This window comes from Pinus tabuliformis, chromosome 6 (assembly GCF_031772625.1).
Source record: "Pinus tabuliformis cultivar Carrire ecotype Pingquan chromosome 6, CPIR1, whole genome shotgun sequence".
NCBI classification, from domain to species: Eukaryota; Viridiplantae; Streptophyta; class Pinopsida; order Pinales; family Pinaceae; genus Pinus; species Pinus tabuliformis.
This window is the reverse complement of record NC_142292.1, coordinates 1190056079-1190074208: the sequence shown is the minus strand read 5'-3', so window position 1 is coordinate 1190074208 and position 18130 is coordinate 1190056079. Positions and strand designations below refer to the sequence as shown.

The 18130-nt window shown below is 33.1% G+C and overlaps 1 non-coding gene across 1 annotated transcript; it reads right to left on the bottom strand.

Moving 5' to 3' along the window:
* Positions 1–310: 310 nt before the first annotated feature.
* Positions 311–413, bottom strand: LOC149263011 (U6 spliceosomal RNA). The gene has a single exon (XR_016261242.1). It is a non-coding gene; the product is annotated as a U6 spliceosomal RNA (small nuclear RNA).
* Between the last annotated feature and the right edge of the window lie 17717 nt (positions 414–18130).

The window sequence follows — 18130 nt, the reverse complement described above, 5'->3', positions numbered from 1 at the left end:
ATAGGTGGTAAAACCTAGCAACTCTCAAGTACCTTTTCACATTATCTTCTCAAGGGTGGTTTAGGTTATTCTTGGACTACTGGAATCTCTATGATATTGGATCAAGTTTGGGAAATCATAGGAATTCTTCAAGTTTGGATTAGTGGTGGTTTATACCCAATTTTTAGAAAAATTGGAAGAAGGGGAGGATGACAAATAATAATCACCCTAGATGATGTTTCTTTTATGAGGATTCAAAACTATAGTGAATTTTAAGGAGGCCTGATAAAATTCTTGCCAAGAACCAAGTAGTTATCTCTTTTTTTTTTTTTTAAATTTGGACCATTTTTCGATTTGTGCATGTCATCCTTGTGCAGGGGCCATGCTAATCTTCTCTGTATCATTCCAATTTTATCGGATGTCTCCGAAGAGATGCAGTAGTTATCTCTCTTATTATTTATTTATTTATTATTATTTTCTTGGTCACAAGAGGAATTGATAATTGGGTCATTTTCATACTCGTGTGACATGGGGTCGATTTTGAAAGCTACCACTATAACTTTTAGGTGCCTACGTATGCCCCTTCCGTAGGTACAAGGAATTTAGGGGGATTTGGACCTCAAATATCTTGGTACATAACACTTCATGATCATGACACTTTTTAATTGAGCTATCCCCCAAGGGATAGTAGCTATCCTTATTATGAATAATAGATTGTTATATGAAGCTTAGAAAACATGCCATACATAGTTATCAAAGATTGTGATCCAACATAAAAAACCAAATTGAGAAGCTAGATGCTAATTATGGTTTGTTTTATCAATTGGTCTCAAATATAGCTAGGATCTCTCAATTTAAGGAATCAAATCCAAGGATGTAAATTAGGAATGTTACTAACATGGAAAGAAGTGAATAAATGTTATGAAACAGCTCACAAAAAGATAGAAAAGATAGATCAATGCCTTAGAATTCAGCCTCTTCGAGGGGGCAACCTCCTTTACATTACACAAATGAACAATTTTAGATGATACAAATGAAAAGACCTCCTTTCTATATAAAGGAGTCTAAGGGGTCATAATATAATCATAGCCGACATAACAATAATAATGTAAGGGCACAATAATAACAATAGTGGGCTTCTATGGGGCACAATAATAACAATATGGGGACTACATGGGCACAACAATATAGTAAGGGGGTTGTACTAATAATAATAAGGGGTTACACTAGTGGTATAGGGACCTAACATGCCCCTCTCCTTCAAAAAGTGTTGTCCTCAACGCTTGAGTAGTTCTTGATGCTTCTGTATAAATTCTTGTCCTCCCATGTGGAATCTTCAGCGGGTAAGTTCTTCCACTTGATGAGATACTGTGAAATTGATCTATTTCATAGCTTTCGATTCTCGGTTTTGTGACTGCTTCAGGTTCCAATATGATTTTTTCTTGCTTGTCATGTTCTCGCAATACTATTTGAACTGGGATCTTCTGCAACTTTTGAATGAGTTCCCTCTCCTTTGGGCATATGGATATATGTAAGACCTAATCTTTCGACGAACACTTCGTAGAATCAAATGAATAGCATGATCATGATCACGAATAGGTGGGAGGCCTTTGGGAATCTCAAATACCTTGGAATGATTGTCTAAAACGTTTTGGAGATCTGGAGAAATACATGATTTCAATGTGGGATCCTCTAGTGAACATAATTGTGCAATTACACCCCATTGTTCTTTATATAGAAGCTTTATCATGTTGTTAGAATTGATTATCTTTCCAGGTTTTCCTTCGATACCCCTCAATTCAACTTCCATTCCTTCCCAAAAAAATTTCAAGAAAAGTTCTTGAAAATTAAAAGCTATCGTACCCAAAGATTGTAGCCATTGGACTCCTAATATAACATCAGAACCACCCATTGGAATGGAAAGCATTGGGCTATTCAATACATATTATCCCATGGATAGCTTGATATTATGGCACTTTCCAGAGCAATTTATGGTTCCTCCACTTGCAACCATCACTTGACACTCCAGTGCTGGATATAGGAAGAAATTCAATTCCTTGGCTATCTTACAATCAATAAAATTATGGGTACTGCCTGAATCAATCAACACTCTTACCTTTTTCTTCTTGATATGTCCTCCTATCTTGGTAGTTTGAGGAGTGGTAATTTCTTCCAATGCATTACAAGATATGGTCGAATTGATTTCTTGAGACTCGATGTGATCTTTCAATTCTTGAACATTTTTCTTCTTGACATGTCCTTTTATATTGATAGTTTGAGGAGTGGTAATTCCATCCAATGCATTACAAGATATGGTCAGATTCATTTCTTCTTTCTTGATGTGATATTTCACTTCTTGAACCTTTTCTTCTTGATATGTCCTTCTATCTTGAGAGTTTTAGGAGTGGTAATTCTTTCCAATGCTTTACAATATATGGTTGGATTCATTTCTTCTTTCTCTGGGGTTGGTTCGTGGTGTATATACTCTTGTTTTGACGTTTCTTGATCCTTTTCTTCCTCCTCTCCACAATCAATGTAAAATAATTTCTTCTCAGCACACTTATGACCTTTAATGTATTTGTTATCACAATTGTAACAAAGACCTTTTTCTCTCTTTTCTTCCAATTGTTGTGGTGTAACCCTTGTATGTTGTGGAAGGCTAGGAGAAACAACACTTCCATATTTATAGTTATGAGGGGTAGACTTCCTTGTTGCCATAATTTTGCTTTCCACTTTGTAACAAAGCCCTTTTTCTCTTTTTTCTTCCAATTGTTGAGGTGTTTCTCTAAAGAAGGTGTTGCTCTTTGTATCCTCATAATGTGCTATCATTTTCTTCGTGAAAATTGACCACATAACAATTTTTTTACGAGAACAAAGCCCTTTATAGCATTAAATTTAATTCGGTTATAAATATGAAGATGCAATACATACCTTTTGTAACATTGGTACACCATGTAGATCAAAATATTGCTCCATCTGTAGTATCCAATTTATTGGATCCTTTCCATCAAACTTCCTCATATCACCTTTTCTTGATTTCAGGAGCTCGATCTTGAAATGATTGTAACTCTATACTTTCATATCTCAAAGTTCTAAAATTGTCTCCTGCAATAGTCCTCTGAGTCCTCTTTGTAACCCTGCAAGTTTGATTAGAATTTGATTCTCCAAAAAAGAGTTATGTCCAATCTCCTAAGATGAACTGATTATATAATGTTTCAGTAGAGTGAACTTGTACGATGTGCCACGTGTCACTATTTCGACCTTCGTATCTAAAAACTATGAAAAGAAAACTACAGTCCGTCCTCTTTCTATAACTTCTTACGAAATTTCAACTTGTTTCTCAGAGAGAAAGTTATGACGATTTTCCCAAGGTCACCTGTTTAGGATGTAATTCGGGAGTCTGCAAAAACCCTAACTTCCTCAGATCATATATCTAAAAATATAGTGATAAAAGATCTGAAATTCTGACCCAATATTCAGAACGATTTGTTCTCAAATGGGATTTTTCTTTAGCTTCTGAAACTTTGTAGAGAAAAGGTTATAGCAAAAATACCACAATGACCTATTTTAGATGAAATTCTGGAGCTTGCAAAAACCCTAACTTCCTCATATGATATCTCCAAACATATAGCGAGACAAGATCTGAAATTCAGACGTGTGGTTCAACAAGATTTCTTCTCAAATGGGTTTTTCTTTTAGCTTCTAAAACGTTGCAGAAAAAAGTTATAGCAAAAATACCATGATGACCTGTTTGGAGCAGCGAAACCCTAGAATTCAAAGCTTTAATACCAAATGTTATGTAACCAGCTCACAAAAAGATAGGAAAGATAGATCAACGCCTTAGAATTCAGCCTCTTCGAGGGGGCAACCTCCTTTACATTACACAAATGAACAATTCTTAGATGATACAAATGACAAGACCTCCTTTCTATATATAGGAGTCTAAGGGGTCATAATATAATCATAGTCGACATAACAATAATAATGTAAGGGCACAATAATAACAATAGTGGGCTTCTATGGGGCACAATAATAACAATATGGGGACTACATGGGCAAAACAATATAATAAGGGGGTTGTACTAATAACAATAAGGGGTTACACTAGTGGTATAGGGACCTAACAATAAACAATCTAATAAGCACTAGGGGATTTATAAATGGAACATTTGGATTAGGAAGTCAAGTAAACAACAAAATCCATGCAAGAATCCTACAATGGTTGTGCTTTATTTAATTTTAGGTTTATCTATGTTTTGAAAAATAGTTTTGAGAGGCTTTGGAACTGTATTGAATCTTAATAAGGCAAGATAAAATTATTGCGTATTGAATCTTAATAAGGCAAGATAAAATTATTGCTAAGAACTAAATAGATATATCCCTTATGAATAAGAGAGTGTCTAATCAAGATGAAGCTCATATAACATGGCATATAGAGTTACTAAAGATTGTGACCCAACATAAAAAAAAAAAAATTGAGAAGCTAGAGGTTGAATATAGTTTGTTTGATCAATTGGTCCTCAATTTAGCTATGAGCTGTCAATTTGACGTATCACATCCAAGGATGTTAATTAGGCATGTCCTTAACATGGAAAGAGGTGAAAAAACAATCCAACAAGCACTAGGGGATTTGGAAATGGAACATGTGGATTAGGGGTCCAAGCAATCAATGAAAGCCATGTAAGAAGAGCACAATTTTATTTTAAATTTTAGGTTTATATATGTTTTATAAAATAATTTTTATTTGAATCTAGTTTTATATGATTTAGACTAAGAGACCTCTATATAATGCTTATGTAACAGTTAAAATAATTTAGTTTGTAAGAGCTAATTTTAAATTTAAGACAATATCTAAAATACTAACTTTGCAAAAAACTATTTTTATCTTTTTATTATTTATTATATAGTGTGGCCAAATAAATTTCAATTAAAAATCAAACGCAAATCCAAACACAAACACACTACAGTGCATCAACCTATTGGACTATTCTGCTAGCGGATATCAACCCTGCCAACTATTATACTTCAAGAGATTGGATATTGGGTGATTATGATGTGGGGAACATCAAATCAAGTACCAATACTAACCAACCTTGATACAATAGTTAAATGATAGAGATTCTCTCACCAACAATGGTATCAACCTTGAGAGATATGCTTTCAAGAGATTGGGTGATACATTGAGTAGCTACAAATGTAACCCCAGATATAAATAGAACCCAAAACGTTAGTAGAGGGAACATAGGTTATGAAAGTTTACAAATGATTGGAATCAAGTGTCGAGACTTCATATTATTGAGCCATTGACCATTGAGTGTTGGGAGGTCAGATATCGGAAGATGAGGCAATACATTAATAAACTGCTAATGCAATCCCTGATATAGAAAAAATTTGTAATGTTAGTAGATGAAAAGAGGGCTACTGCAATTGACATATGATCAACATTGGGTGTCATGTTTTGAATTAACAAGCCATCGAATATCGGGTGTCGAGAGGTCAGGTATTAGGAGGTTGAGACATCAAATATTAGGCTTTCCTCCCATTATCAATGAAACTTGATAAGGTGTAGACATGACATGCTGGTCTGGCATGTTTTTGGTGATGTGGCATGCTGACGAGGTACTCATGTGGCACGATGAAATAGTAAGATGACATGGATTAAAGCGCAACAATGTTGAGGTGGTAGTCTAAGTGGTATGATTGGTGACATGGGCCTAAGAGGTGGTGACACATGAAGAATGACTACTAGGTGTATTTTATTTTTGACTATCAATTATTGGCAGATCAACTTTTGGGATATTAGGTGATGTGTCGAGTAGTTTTCAATCCAACCATTGATATAAATAGAACTCAAAACATAAGTAGAGGGAAATAAGATTACGACAATTGAAAAATGATCAACATTGAGTGTTGAAACTTTGGCTTATTAGGCCATCAACTATTGGGTGTCATGAGGTAGGGTATTGGGAGATGGGGTGATAGATTGAGTAGTTTCCAATGCAACACTTGATACAGATAGAACTTGAAATGTTAGTAAATGGAAAGTGGGTTATGAAAGTTTATGGACGATTGACATCAGGTGTCGAGACTTTGTCTTATTGGGACATCGATTATTAGTTATAGGATAAAGAATATGTTTGAACTTTCAAAAGCCTTTGGAAAAGTTTTCTATCCTATTAGAGTTAGTTTGAGACCCATGGAGTAGGTTGAGAAACTCTATTGAGAGTTTTGAAAATTCAAGGCTTGACCCTTTGAATTTGAAGGATTTTATTGTGGAATATTTAGAAATTTGAGGGTTAGAGTTCTTGTTCTCAGTCCTTGGTCATGTTTTCCAATAAGAGCTATAATGAAAAGCCTAGCTAAATGGGGCTATCAGGCCTTCGAATGTTGGGTATCAGGCTATTGGGTGGCCTAAGGTGTTGGATGATCAAAAGAACAACCAATGCAATCCCCTTGACACTAATGATTCTCAATCTATCTGTTGATTGATATAAATATTTATTGTCAATTGTTGTGTATTGGTTCTCAGGTATCAACCTATCAACTATCGAGCTTTGAGAGATCAGATATTGGGGAACTAAGATGTGCAAAGATCCCCAATTCTAACAGAGGCTGACAAGTCTTTTGATTGCCAAAGGCTTTCCCACTAATTACAACTTATCAAATTTTAGGTGTTGGGTACACTATCTCCATTGTAAGAAGAATTGATTTCTATCCTCGTAAATTAACAATAAGTGAGTGTAGTTGGAAGAGAAGTAGGGGATTTAATTTCATCAATATTAGTATGGTGAGGCCTTTTCTTGTTGTGACTTACGAGGAGATTTCAACCAATTTCAATTAAAAACTAAATTAAGAAAAAATAATATCAAACATGAGACTACAATCAATTAAAAGAAAGGAAAATATGCCCTCGGTTGGTTGAATCAAGAAGGACAAAGTAGAAAAATAAGATGTGAGACACAATTAAGAGATGAATTTGGAAGAAAAGAAGGAGAAGAAGGCAAGGCCTCCTTAAAATCATTTAGTAATTCTACTTGCAAATCCAAACAATACCTCTACAACTTCGACCTCTTGCCTTGAAAATATTGTAGACGCTTGTAGAATTTAAATCACAACTAATTGTCAATCAGATGGGAATCCAAGTTTGAGGTATATGATGCAATATTTAGAACTTTGAAAAATTTAGTCGCTTATAATAAAACTCCTTTATAAATAAAGACATAATAGAATTGACTACAAATTGTGTTTATACATTTATGTAGACACACCTCTTTGATACCTTTGTTTCTGCTCTACCATGATGACATGTGGGGTGGCTGTGAAGCTTATGAGGCTATCATCAATGACTATTGTGTACCAATCTTGGCTAGAAAGATAACAATAAATAATAACAAGATGTAAAATTAATTCAGTAGTAACCGAAGAAATGTACTATTATCAGAATGTAAAAATTTTGAACATAGTTGGTAATAGAAGATATTTTGTACTTTATTATATGTTTGTGTAATCAAACTAATAGATGAAATGTTTTTTTTGGCTGAAATTGCAAAATAATTTTTATTATTTAAAATGTTTTTGAATGCATAAATGGATTTAGCAACCCAAAAAAAATCCCTAGGCAATTGATCTTTGCAGATTAAAAAACTTAAACTTATGATTTTTAAAAATCTCTACAAGATGTTGAACAAACCAAAAAAATATTTGGAAAAATAACATTTTGTTATATATATATATATAGTATATAGATATTAAAAATGACCAATTCTCTTACGTTAACTAATTACAAAATATATATTTAAATTTCCTTTATTTTTTTTATTTATTTTTTATTTTATTTTTAAAATATTAAATTTCATATTTAAATTTTATATAGACTTTAATAAATTTTATTAAAAAAATTCATACAATTAAATGAGCAATTGCTATGCATATAATAAATATGAGAAATTAACCTAGGGTTGTTGATGGTGATGTGAGCAAGGACCAATGATGGCCATGTGAGAAAGGATGAATGATAGTTGTGTGAGCAAGGACTTTGGTCCCTCAGATTCCATGTTCAAGTCCTATGTAGGTAAACAATATAATCATATGTAAAAAAATATAATAAATATAAGAAAATAACTAATTAAAAATAATTTAAAAAAAATTATATATAAATTCACATATATTTTTAGCTGAAGAAAATTTTATTTCACATCACATTTAAATATTTTTATATGGGTTGTCAAATCTATTTTCTAGAAGAAAGTGACATGGTACATGGAGAATATCATCATTATGTGTCAAATCAAGCACTATAGAGGAAAAAAATTATAATGTATAATATAATGATGTATGGATTTAAAATAAAAATACAAAAAAGGTAAACATAAAAGTTAATGTTAAAGAAAAATAATAGTTAAATTTATATATATATTTTTGAAATTTGTATTTTTTTTTATGGTTAATAATTTATAAATAACTAAGAATTTTTAGAGGTAATTTAATTGTGAATTGTTATAATAATGATGTGTTATGTATTAAGAAATTTAAAGTTCAAATTCCCACAATTTACTTTTATATGGGTATACAAAGGTATTTAGAGGTTATAGTGATATCGATTAGAATCGACCTCATGTCAAGAGAGCAAAGATTGACGATGACCATGTGAACAAGAATTGATGATAACTGATTGTGTAAGAAAAGACTTTGGTCCCCGACATTCCAGGTTCAAGTCCTCTTTGGGTAAACAAGATAATCATGTGTAAAAAATAAATATAAAAATAACTCATTAAAAATAATTTTAAAGAAAAATATATAAATTCATATATATATTTTTAGCTCAAGGAAAATTTATTTCACATCACATTTAAATATTTTTATATGGATTGTCAAATCTATTTTCTAGAAGAAAGTGATATGGTACTTGGAGAATATCATCATTATGTGTTAAACCAAGCACTATGAGAGGATACAAATTATATTATAATATATAATATAATGGTGTATGAATTTAAAATAAAAAGACAAAAAAAAAAGTAAACATAAAAGTTAATGTTAAAGAAAAATAATAGTTAATTTTTTATGTAATTTTTTGAAAAATTGTATTTTTTATTTATTTATTTATTTTTCTTATGATTAATAACTTATAAATAAATGAGAATCTATAACGGTAATTTAATTGGTAATTGTTATAATAATGAAGTGTTATGTATTAATAGATTTAAAGTTCAAATTCTCACAATTTATCTATATCTGCATTAGGGGTATACAAAGGTACCTAGAGGTTATAGTGATATTGATTAGAATCGACCCCATGTCAAGCGAGTATGAAACTAATCTAGTTTTGATCTGTATATAATATAAATTAAAAAAAAAAAAAGGTTGCATAGTAATTATACTTGTTGCATGACGAGTTCCTCTTTTGACAACAATTTTGCTAGTAACATCTTTATGTTTGACCTAAGAAGCTTATCATTTCTACTCCTTACTTTCCTTAATTATTCCAAATATAGGTATATTTGCATATGATCTCAAACCTTGTCTTTTCTATTTATAAATGAACAACTAAGGGAAATGAATAGTAACTTATTTGTGTGTGGCTTGCATAATATCATTGTGTGTGTGATAGATATTTGAATAAAAGGCTTGGGCTACTAACTCAAGTTAAAAACATCTTGATTACAGGGTTGTATATAATCTTAAATGACTCAACTATACTATAGGATGCTCTATGGGCACTCGTTTTGATGTGTTTATACATTAATAACAATTCATCTAGATTGAAGCCTATTGCTAAATCATCTTAGTCAGCTCCACATTGGTATATTGACAAGGTTGTTTTTGCAAATTTTATTTAATTAGGAGTATCGATTTTGGATGTGAATGGAACTTACATATGCTGTCTAGGTGGCATATCAACAAGACTTCATTGACCATCTTAAGACAAGGTTGTCTTTGCAAACCTTATTTAATTAGGAGTATGGATTTTGGATGTGAATGGAACTTGCATATGGCTGTCTAGGTGGCATATCAACAAGAATTCATTGACCATCTTGACTGAAAGAACACAAACTGAGCTGGAGTCAGTTATCTGAATGTCCAAGTGGCATCCCTATGGTTTTTTGTTTTTAAGTGGCTGTGGTCAGCTAGTTTATTAAGAAATTTAGTTACATGACAATCTTAATTGTATGCATAGTCAAGTGAGGCTTTGAGACAATTCATTGATTGGATTGCAAGAGTCTCAAGTGGTTATCCTGTTTCATAGCAACTCTTGGAACGATATGAAGACTATTCATGGGAAGTTGTTCACTTGGCGATGGATAGGATATTGGAAGATCTCAGACCAAGCATAGTTAAATATGCTTGTCTTAAAATATTCATAGGGCGTGAGCACTGAATGATATGAGAATTGCTAAGTTTGGGTTTTAGAAGTTAAATTAACTATCCATAGTTCGTGAGCTGTAGGTGTAAGAATAGAATAGAAAATTATTACTGTAATAATTTACCATGTTTATTTTTTAGACAGTTAGCTAGGATAACTCAAACATGACTTGATTATTTTTGGTTATTTGTAATACTCTATATAACATGGAAACGCCAAAGTGCAAGCACATCTTTATTATCATTATTTTGATCTATGAAGCTAATATATACTGTGCTTTGGAAATTGGAAGGGTTCTAAATCTAGATTTGCATTGTGCTTGGGATCTATTAGGTTATTTTGATTTTGTTGAATTTTATTAAATATTTAAGTGATTCAGGGCACTGACCGAGCCTTGAGTTGGGCCCACTCAAGGTGTGGTTAGGTGCCAAATATTTTACTATTGTTTTGATTGGTTGAGTTAATTTGTTTTATACACCTGGGCGACTTATTTTATTTTCCCCGTAGTCTATTTTATGTGTGTAGAGAAAATTTTCATATATGATTTGACTAGTTTATTGAATTCACAATGTTGTTTTGTTTGTGTGTGATTGTATAATAAGTTATACAAGAAACAATAATTTTTTTCCCTTTGAATTTATTTCTCAGCTTATATGAGGTTGCAGGAAATGTGGACAACGTGACAAATGTATTTTTGAAAAGGTTTAGTGTTAGTCGATTCTTTTCTTTTTTAAAAAAAAGAGGTTCAATGGTATTTTATTTTAAAAAAGGTCACAATATATAAATTTCTATAGAATTGTTAATGAAACACTTTTTTATAATGCTTCTATAACCTAAAGACTATTATGAAATTATTCCCTTTGAAAATTGTTGGGTTATTAAGATATTAAGTCTAAGGTTAAAAGGCAAGACCCCTTTTAAAGGAAACAACCAACCTATATGCACTTAGAACAAGTCATTCAATAAGCAAAAAGTATTGTCCACTGTGTATATTACACTGAACCATCATAAGTTTACTAACCTAGTTGACAAATAAAGGACATTGTACAATCAATATTAAATATAAATAAAAACACTTGTCATTTTGGCATTGTTTCTGGGGAGGCGTTCAAGGAGTCAGGACATTTTTCATAAATAATCCAACTGATATTAGGGCTAGAAGTTACCAAAGGAGTTTCTCCTTTTAGTAACCTAAGTACCCTTCTCCTTTTTATTACATCGTGATAAATTCATTTAGAACATCATAGGTAGGGAAAAGAGAAAATTCTCTTAAAACACCAACACGTGGTATGGTGTGGATCACCCCTGATAAAGTTTTAGCAAGTCCAAAAGGGATTCCATTAAAAGTTACCTTTCTGATAGGTCAACCATTAGAAGGAGGGGAACCATAAGAAAGGGAATAAACACCTTTTGAAGAGGGATTTGAGAGTTCAAGGGGATCTAATATAATTCAAACTCTTGAACCAAAACAAGAAAATAAATTGGGGGAATGAAGAAGCTAACATATCTAAACAACAAAAACCAGTTACTTTTGAATTTCCAATTCAAGATCCCAATGTTGTAGTACAAATGAAAAAATTCCTCTTTTTTCCCTTCCGAACTTTCAAGTCCTATCTAAAGAGGATCCTCACACATTTCTGTTTGACTTTGATGTGCTCTATTGAAGTTATGATTACTCAACAGATGCCCAAAAACTAAAAATTTTTCCTTCCACATTAAAAGATGCATCCATACAATGGTTTATGGGATTAGGAGGAAAACCTATCTAATCTTGGGAAGATATGAGAAATAAATTCTTGACCAAGTGCTAAGACTATTTAAAATTTACGGATATTAAGGAAGATATTTTTAAAATGACTAAGTCTGAGGAAAAAATTTTAGAAGACTATGTGGAAAGATTCCAATATAGTTTGCAAAGGATTAAGCCAAACTCCTTGGATCCTGAGACTTTACATATCCTTTTTCTTAAATGGACATGAGAGGATTGTTTAGAAACCCCGAATTTAATGGGTGCAGGAGATGTTTCACAATTATCATATGAAGACATTTGTGAGTTACGTAAATGATACTCTAGAGGAAGTGCAAATTATGGGAAAAAATCTGAGGACATTTTATCATGAATTAGTAAAACAAGTGGAAGAAGGATGACTAGGGCTAAAATATGAAATCTCTTAGAAAATTTCAAGACTGACATTTTGGTACACTTAGTTCACAATTAGACACCCTGCAAGCTAAAAGAAAGAAAGAGTAAGTTGATTTAGCCTTAGATATATTCTGTTCTAAATGTCGAAAAAAAATATTCTTAGAGAATGCCCCTTGAATAATGTAGAAGTGTGATGTATTTGTGAACAAAAGCATTCCACTTAGGAATGCCCTTATTTTCTCGGGCTTAAAGAAATTTTCCAAGAAGTAGACGGAGGGACTAAGAAAATTTGTTTTGTAACTCAAAAGAAACATTGGCCACAATGAACATCCACACCTCCTAATCCTTACCAACATTTTACTCTCCCTTTTGGATGATACCCCCCTATGCCATGGAAACAATGGACTCCTAAAATGCAAGGGAAAGTGTGAACCCCAAGATGGAGAGGATATTCATCATTTGGGAATATGATGCCTCCTTAACCATAGTAATTTCAATTTCCTTCTAATCAATCAACTCAAACGAAGCAGAGACTGGAATTGTCTGTCCAACTCATTTCCAATCCAAATAATAAGATTTTTCAACCCAACTATAACACTGAACTATCACCTTTTCCTACCTATCCTCTATAAACTATGGAATATAAGAACATTCATTGTGTGCTATGAGAAAGTTAGCCAAAATCAAACTGCTTCCATTATCCAAGATCAAGGTGAGGAGGATGAATACCCCAAGCTAACATTGCATGCTTCTTAAGAATCACCTACTGAAAAGGAGCTTGAATCCATTCCTTACCTAGAAAGGCTATCCCTTGAAAAACACCTTGTTCAACCTAAATTTGACTTCTTAGGGGAATTGAATGTTGGGTGTGGAGCCTGATTATCTTCCTAATTGTTCTGAGGTATTTTGTTTCAGTCACATTGGATCCTTGTTCCTAATGGGGCAGCAATGTCGCTCATTTAATCGCCATCAACACCACCCCCCACCCCCCCACCCCAACGAGGGTTCTAGGGTAGTGCGCCCAATACAAAAATAGATAATAAAAAAATTTCCTTATAAAATATTGTAATTCCGTAGTCAATTTGGGTTGTTTATTAGGAGGATGATGTGACGGTAGAAGTTATGTTAATTTAGGGTTTTTAGCCCTAGAAGGAGACCTCTCGATTTATATGAGGGAATTATATTGCGACTATGTATTATTATTTTGAGCGAGAAAGAGAGAGGAGACTGCGTGAGAGCGAAGAGGAAATTACAATGGATTTGTTGCAGGTTGTATCTCTTTATTTTGTGGGATAATATAAAAGGAAGGATTGGTCATTTCTCCATGGATGTAGCCCAAATTGGGTGAACCACATATATTTGTGTCTCTCTTGTTTGATGTGTTTCAGTGTTTGTGTTTCCAAAATATTGTATGTGTTTCATTGCTCTGTTAATTAATTTCTAACAACTGGTATTAGAGCCAAAGGTATATTTGGCTAATAAACATGCAGGAGAGAAGGGTTCCTAGTTCGAGTGGGAGAAATGGAAAAAGGTGGTAGGTTTAGGGTTGAAAAATTTAATGGCCAAAACTACCAACTATGGAAGATGTAGATGGAAGATTATCTGTATCAGAAATATATGTACCTACCATTAAGTAGAAAATCAAAGAAGCTAATGAGTATGACAGATGCAAAATGAGAGATTCTCGATAGAAAGGCAATAGGAACAATATGGTTGTGTCTGACAGTGTCGGTGATTTTCAACATTTCAAAGGAAATGATGATAGAAGGTTTAATGATGACATTGACCAAACTATATGAAAAATCCTCAGCCTCAAATAAGGTATTTCTTATGAAACGTCTATTTAATATGAATATATTAGAAGGTGGATCTATTGCTGATCATTTAAATGAATTTAACATGGTTACTAGTCAGTTAAGTTTTGTAGGGGTATATTTTGATGATGAAGTTGAGGATGTATTATTTCTATGCTCTTTATCAGAAAGTTGGAGTGGCTTAGTTATGACTATTAGTAACTTTGTCTCTATATCTAGTACTTTAAAGTTTGATTATGTTGTTGGTACCATTCTTAGCAGGGAAATGAGATGGAAAACCTCTGGTGAGACATCAGGTAATGCCTTGACTACAAATACTGGGGAAGAAAAATGGAAAGAGGAAGGATCCCAGGAAGTCAATGTAAGTCAAGAAAAGGCAGATCCAAATCCAAATCAGGGATAGTGTGTTGGAAATGTGGGAAGAAAGGACACCTCAAGAAATACTACAAATCTCAGAAAGGAAAAGAAGGAGATGGAAAACAAGAAAACAATCATGAATAAAATGTGACAGTTTATGTGTTGCAAGATGATTTGATTCTTTCATTATAAAATATTATTGATGCCTGGGTGGTATATTTAGCAGCTTCATTCCATGCTACACCTGATAGGAAATTTTTTCATGACTATGTTCAGGGAGATTTTGGACATGTTCGTTTGGGTGATGATAAACCCTGTAAAATCATTGGAATGGGTAAGGTTTTTATAAAACGACAAAATGGAAACAAATGGATATTGGAGGTAAGGCATGTTCCAAATTGGAAGAAAAATATAATTTCAATAGGGCATTTAGGTGGTGAAGGCTATGTAACTACATTCACACAAAAAACTTGGAAGGTCACTAAAGGAGCCTTGGTAATAGAAAAAGGAGAAAAGGTTGGTACATTGTATTTATGCAATGGTATTTATTATTATATTATAATGATTTAACCTATACACGAGAAGATACAAAATTGTGGCATCATAGGCTACAGCACATGAGTGAGAAAGAGATGCAAATTCTTCACTCAAAAATTTTGTTTCCAGGTTTGAAGCATGTTGATTTGGTTTTCTGTGAAAATTGTGTTTACAAAAAGCAGAAGAGAGTTAGATTTATTCAGAGTTGGGAAGGAAAAAAAGAGAAAAAAAATAAATATTGTGCATGCAGATGTATGGGGGGCTGCTTAGGTATCATCTATTGCTGGCTCTCAATATTATGTTACTTTTATTTATGAAGCAACTAGAAAACCCTGAATTTATTATATTCAAAATAAATATGATGTATTTGATACTTTGAAGAAATGGAAAGCTTTGGTTGAGAATGAGACATGAAAGAAGTTGAAGTGTCCTAGATCAGACAATGGAGGCGAATATTGTAGGAAAGAGTTTGATGTCTACTATTCAAAGCATGGAATTTATAGAGAGAAGATAGTTCCAGGAACATCACAGAAAAATGGTGTGTCAGAAAGGATGAACAGGACAATCATGGAGCGTTCAAGGTGCATGACATTTCATCCAAGATTTCCCTTACAATTTTGGGCAGATGTTGTAGATACTAATGTTTATCTAATAAACAAAGGGCCTTCAAGTTAGTTGGATGGTGGTATTCTAAAGGAGGCATGGATAGGTAAAAAGGCAAACTACTATTTTTTAAAAACTTTCGGTTGTGAAGCCTTTGTCCACATTAATAAAGAAAATAGAACAAAGCTTGAGGAAGAATAAAAGAAATGTACCTTTATTGGATATGGTGCTAATGATTTTGGTTATTTATTATATCATTATGAAAATCACAAAATCATTAGGAGTAGAGATGTCATATTCAATAAAAATTCCTTGTATAAGGATCAGATGCAAGGAAAGAAACATGAAAAGGAAAAAAAATAATACACAGTGCTTGATGAGATCACAGAAAAATTAAAGGTGCTTAAAAATCATAATGATCAACAACCACAATAACAACATGCACCTCAAACACCTGAAAGTGGTGTTAGAAGATATACCAGGATAAGTAGACCCCCTGAATGATACTCTCCTTCATTATATTATGTATTGTTGGATGATTCTAGTGAACCAGAAAGATATAAAGAAGAAATGCAGGTATAAATGAGGAAGAAGTGGGAGCAATCCATGGGAGAAGATATGGGCTCCTTGATGCATAACCAAACTTGCGACTTAGTCAATTTTCTTGCAGGTAAAATAGCATTGCAAAACAAATGGGTTTATAGGTTGAAGGAAGAAGATGGAGGTAAACATAGGTATAAGGCTAGACTTGTGGTGAAGCGGTTTGCACAAAAGAAAGGTATAGACTTTGATGAAATTTTTTCTCTTGTTGTTAAAATGAATTCAATCAGATTTGTTTTAAGTCTAGTGGCAGCAAAAGATTTTCATCTTGAGAAGTTAGATGTAAAGACAACCTTTCTCCATGGGGATTTGGAGGAAGAAATATATATGCGACAACCACAAGGATATGAGGTCAAAGGGAAGGAGAAATTAGTGAGTAGGTTGAAGAAAAGCCTGTATGGCCTAAAACGAGCTCCAAGGCAATGGTATCTAAATTTTGACAGGTTTATGTATGAACAAGGTTATACTAGATTTCATTTTGATCAATGTGTTTAGCTTAAGAAACAAAATGATGGAAACTAGATTATATTTCTATTATATGTAGATAACATGCTTGTTGTAGGGTCTAACATGTAGGAAATAAATGTGCTCAAAGGAAATTGGCAAATTCATTTGCAATGAAGGATTTGGGTGCTGCAAAACAAATCCTTGGTTTGAGAATAACTAGAGAAAGAAAAAATTCCAAATTAACATTGTCTTAGAGTGAGTGTATAGAAAAGGTGTTGGAAATATTTAATATGCATAATGAAAAACCCGTTAGTACACCTTTGGCTATCCATTTCAAACTAGGTAAGGATATGTGTCCCAATACTCAGGAAGAGATGGATTATATGTGTAAAGTTCTATATGCATCAACAGATGGAAGCTTAATGTATGCAATGGTCTGCACAAGGCCTAATATTGCACATGCAGTGGGAGTTGGAAGCATGCATATGAACAATCTAGGAAAAGAGCATTAGATGGAAGTGAAGTGGATTCTCAAGTATTTTAGAGGTACCGTAAATCAAGCATTATGCTTTGGTGGTTCAAACATTGCTCTACAGGGATATGTTGATGCAGATATGGTAGGTAATAGAGGTAATAAGAGAAGAACCACATGGCATGTGTTTACTGTAGGTGGAACAACTATTAGTTGGGTTTCAAAATTTCAAACATTGTTGCACTTTAAACAATGGAAGTAGAGTATGTTGCTACTATAGAGGCTAGTAAAGGAATGATTTGCTTACAATGGTTTATGGATGAGATGGGAAAGAAGCAAGAGATGGGAAGGTTATATAGTGATGACCAAAGTGCCATTTTATCTTGCAAAGAAATCAAAATTTCATTCCATGACTAAACATATATAGCTCAAGTACCATTTCATACGGTCAATTTTGGAAGATGGACAATTGAAGTTGGAAAAGATCCAAACTAGCAAGAATCCTGCAAATATGTTAACAAAAGTTGTAACCAAGGAGAAACTGAGATCCTACTCAGTTTCCATTAGTCTTCAAGTATGATGATGAATATGAGAAAAATCTAGGTCCAAAGTGGAAGCATTATCCAACAAGTGAGGCAATGGTGGAGTTTATATAATGAGTCTCCAAGTGGGAGATTGTTGGGTGTGGAGCCTGATTATCTTCCTGATTGTTCAAAGGTTTTTTGTTTTATTCGTGCTGGATCCTCATTGTTGACGGGGAAGAAAAACCACCCATTTAATCACCATCAGAGGGGTACAGGGGAGGCGATGACAAA